We start from the raw sequence: 5000 nt of genomic DNA on the forward strand, positions 1-5000 counted from the left end.
ACAAAAATTATAAAATATTATTTCAAAGTATCAATAGGCGATAGCGAACGCTAATCAAAGCGTGTCGCAACGCACACGTCGCGAATCGACGAGAGAGAGTCAACCGTCTCGGATTCGATTTTGATTCGTATCATTCACGTGTTTTTGTATTTTTTTCTTTTTTTGCGAGTCTTTGACAACAACAAAACAAAAAGAAAAAACCAACGTTAATGATCCTTCCGCAGGTTCCCCTACGGAAACCTTGTTACGACTTTTACTTCCTCTAAATGATCAAGTTTGGTCAACTTCCCAGCAACGCCGACGGCCGTGAGGCCACCGCGTGTCGGTCCGAAGACCTCACTAAATCATTCAATCGGTAGTAGCGACGGGCGGTGTGTACAAAGGGCAGGGACGTAATCAACGCGAGCTTATGACTCGCGCTTACTAGGAATTCCTCGTTTATGGGGGATAATTGCAAACCCCAATCCCCAGCACGAAGGAGTTTCAACGGGTTGCCCGGGCCTCTAGGCCAGGGAGAACATGTTGATTCCTTCAGTGTAGCGCGCGTGCGGCCCAGGACATCTAAGGGCATCACAGACCTGTTATTGCTCAATCTCGTGCGGCTCGAAGCCGCCGGTCCCTCTAAGAAGAATTTTAATACGTCGCCAGTGAGTTGCGCTCCCCGAGAGTCGCGCACACCTTGAATGACGACGCCTATTTAGCAGGCTAGAGTCTCGTTCGTTACCGGAATTAACCAGACAAATCGCTCCACCAACTAAGAACGGCCATGCACCACCACCCACCGAATCAAGAAAGAGCTGTTAATCTGTCAATCCTTCCGGTGTCCGGGCCTGGTGAGATTTCCCGTGTTGAGTCAAATTAAGCCGCAGGCTCCACTCCTGGTGGTGCCCTTCCGTCAATTCCTTTAAGTTTCAGCTTTGCAACCATACTCCCCCCGGAGTCCAAAATCTTTGGTTTCCCGGAAGCTGCCCGCCGAGCCATTGTAGTAACGTCGGCGGATCGCTAGATGACATATTTACGGTTAGAACTAGGGCGGTATCTAATCGCCTTCGAACCTCTAACTTTCGTTCTTGATTGATGAAAACACCTTTGGCAAATGCTTTCGCTGATGTTCGTCTTGCGACGATCCAAGAATTTCACCTCTAACGTCGCAATACGAATGCCCCCAGTTATCCCTATTAATCATTACCTCGGAGTTCTGAAAACCAACAAAATAGAACCGAGATCATATTCTATTATTCCATGCACGAAATATTCAAGCGGCATTTTGAGCCCGCTTTGAGCACTCTAATTTGTTCAAAGTAAAATTGTCGGCCCACCTCGACACTCACCGAAGAGCACCGCGATAGGATTTTGATATTGAACCGGCGTTTTACCGCCGGCTCACCGACGATATGCTCCGCAGACGTGTCAGTATCACCGCGGATGCGGTGCACCGACAGCGCGGCGCACAAATGCAACTACGAGCTTTTTAACCGCAACAATTTTAGTATACGCTATTGGAGCTGGAATTACCGCGGCTGCTGGCACCAGACTTGCCCTCCAATTGTTCCTCGTTAAAATATTTAAAGTGTACTCATTCCGATTACGAGGCCTCGTAAGAGTCCCGTATCGTTATTTTTCGTCACTACCTCCCCGTGCCGGGAGTGGGTAATTTGCGCGCCTGCTGCCTTCCTTGGATGTGGTAGCCGTTTCTCAGGCTCCCTCTCCGGAATCGAACCCTGATTCCCCGTTACCCGTGACAACCATGGTAGTCGCAGAAACTACCATCGAAAGTTGATAAGGCAGACATTTGAAAGATGCGTCGCCGGTACTGGACCGTGCGATCGGCAAAAGTTATCCAGATTCATCAAAATTAACGACTTCGGACGCATGGCCCTCCGCCGATTGGTTTTGATCTAATAAAAGCACTCATCCCATCACTGGTCAGAGTTCTGATTGCATGTATTAGCTCTAGAATTACCACAGTTATCCAAGTAACTGAGTAAGATCTAAGGAACCAAAACTGATATATTGAGCCATTCGCGGTATCGCCTTAATACGGCTTGCACTGAGACATGCATGGCTTAATCTTTGAGACAAGCATATAACTACTGGCAGGATCAACCAGGGAGCTGCTTACGCAAACGACACGCCTACACCGCGGTCACGCGGCTTCGGCGAGCCGCTGGCTCGGCGGCGTCGAGGGGCGCGCGCTTGCGCGCGCGCCTTCTCGACACGCGTGAACGTAACGCGTCGAATTTGCACGCGACGCGACGTTCGCGCTTCATATCGATAGACTAACTTTGACCGGTCTACGAGCGGCCGTCCCGTCACGATCTCGCAACGAGGTGATGTACAACGATGCTCGACCACTGTGAGGGACATAAAACTGCAACGAACACGACCCCGCGGGCGGGAATCGATGTTGTGACAATTTGAAAATTGAACATTCATCTAAACGCAACTTCTCAATTTTTATTCAATACGTTATTGTAAACATATTAAAACTCGGCTGGCAATTACATGCGCACACACACGCATGATTCGCACTAGATACGATCAACGCCCGGAGCTTGAGGGATAAATTCCAACACGACGCTGCGCACACCGTTTCGACGATGGGCGCGTGTGCGTCCTCTTTTATACATTCTTTCCATATACGGTCGCCGTGGCGACCGCGCACGTGTCGAACACGCTAGGCGCCCTGCGTTGAGGTGTGCCTAGAAGCGTATTCTTTTAACATCACAGATAACACCGGGGGAGACGGTCCCAAATCTTGGTCGATTGGTAACATCACCATACGGTCTGCGAACGCGGTGCTATAATATAATTTTATATTATATTATATAAAATATGAGGAGGAGTAGTATGTATATTCTTTGTTATTTTGTGTTGACACAAGAGAGATATATAAAATGTACTATACACCACACACACAGAGAGAGAGAGAGCTGGGAAAGATCTCGGCGGTCTCGCATTCGAAATACGAATTTGATATAATTTCCTCCGAAAATCCATACCCATATCTATATCATCCATGCGCGAATATATGTATATAATATTCTCACACTTCGCACAAACACAAAAACAAAAACAAGAACACATTCTCTCTCGTCCGTCGTTCGTCTATATAATAGACACGAACGACGCGCGGCAACGAGAACGAGTCGACGCTGTGCGCACGACTGTTTCGCTCCACATCTATACCGAGAGCAATAGTCCGCGTCGGCATTGGAGCGGACGTCGAATGTTTCTCGTAGAGCGAGCGAGAGAGAGACGATTTTTCATTTTATTATGTATGTGTATTGGCGTGCAGTAGTAGCACGTAGTAGTACTAGTAGTAGTAGTAAAAAAATATTATTATTTATTTTATTGACTGATATGATTTTGTTTGTTTTCTTTTTTTTGCATAGACATTTGTATTGATAGATATGTTTCTCGTTGAAGCTCGCAGCACACGCTCAGAGAAATGGCAATGTGGGTTTATTTGAAGAAAAAAAAAACAATTAATTTATTAATAATATGTATGTATGTATGTATGTATGTATGTATGTATAATAATGAATTATAATAATTATTCCGATGCAACGTCAGAGGAAAATGTTTCTCGTACAGGTGCGGCGCGCGACGGCCGGCCGCTCGACAGTTTCGCGCCGAATGTTTCTCGTTGAAGCTCGCAGCACACGCTCAGAGAAATGGCAATGTGGGTTTATTTGAAGAAAAGAAAAAAAAAAAAAAACAATTATATTTATTAATAATATGTATGTATGTATGTATGTATGTATGTATGTATAATAATGAATTATAATAATTATTCCGATGCAACGTCAGAGGAAAATGTTTCTCGTACAGGTGCGGCGCGCGACGGCCGGCCGCTCGACAGTTTCGCGCCGAATGTTTCTCGTTGAAGCTCGCAGCACACGCTCAGAGAAATGGCAATGTGGGTTTATTTGAAAAAAAAAAAAAAAAAAAAAAAAACAATTAATTTATTAATAATATGTATGTATGTATGTATGTATGTATGTATAATAATGAATTATAATAATTATTCCGATGCAACGTCAGAGGAAAATGTTTCTCGTACAGGTGCGGCGCGCGACGGGCGGCCGCTCGACAGTTTCGCGCCGAATGTTTCTCGTTGAAGCTCGCAGCACACGCTCAGAGAAATGGCAATGTGGGTTTATTTGAAGAAAAGAAAAAACAAAAAAAACAATTATATTTATTAATAATATGTATGTATGTATGTATGTATGTATGTATGTATAATAATGAATTATAATAATTATTCCGATGCAACGTCAGAGGAAAATGTTTCTCGTACAGGTGCGGCGCGCGACGGCCGGCCGCTCGACAGTTTCGCGCCGAATGTTTCTCGTTGAAGCTCGCAGCACACGCTCAGAGAAATGGCAATGTGGGTTTATTTGAAGAAAAAAAAAAAAAAAAAAAAACAATTAATTTATTAATAATATGTATGTATGTATGTATGTATGTATGTATAATAATGAATTATAATAATTATTCCGATGCAACGTCAGAGGAAAATGTTTCTCGTACAGGTGCGGCGCGCGACGGCCGGCCGCTCGACAGTTTCGCGCCGAATGTTTCTCGTTGAAGCTCGCAGCACACGCTCAGAGAAATGGCAATGTGGGTTTATTTGAAGAAAAAAAAAACAATTAATTTATTAATAATATGTATGTATGTATGTATGTATGTATGTATGTATGTATGTATGTATAATAATGAATTATAATAATTATTCCGATACAATGTCAGAGGAAAATGTTTCTCGTACAAGATCGCCACGCGACGCGACAAGATGCCGTTCAACGGCACGATATCTACAACTCTGTCGATAGATATGTAGATAGTATCTACTCTGTCAAGTATATGTGTGTAACGTGTGGTGGTGTGTGGTGTGGGGTTTTGTTAGCGATAGCGATACGTTTCTAGTTAAAATTGAATATTTAAAAATAAAAACTCTTCTGGTAAGAAAAACTATTTATGGTTTATTATGGTGT

The 5000-nt window shown here is 44.0% G+C and overlaps 1 non-coding gene across 1 annotated transcript; it reads right to left on the bottom strand.

Annotated features, from left to right (window-relative positions):
* Positions 1 to 207: 207 nt before the first annotated feature.
* On the bottom strand, positions 208 to 2113 carry LOC123719183. Its single transcript, XR_006755251.1, has one exon. It is a non-coding gene; the product is annotated as a small subunit ribosomal RNA (ribosomal RNA).
* Positions 2114 to 5000: the final 2887 nt, after the last annotated feature.

The sequence above is a fragment of the Pieris brassicae genome, unplaced genomic scaffold (genome assembly GCF_905147105.1).
Source record: "Pieris brassicae unplaced genomic scaffold, ilPieBrab1.1, whole genome shotgun sequence".
NCBI lineage: Eukaryota > Metazoa > Arthropoda > Insecta > Lepidoptera > Pieridae > Pieris > Pieris brassicae.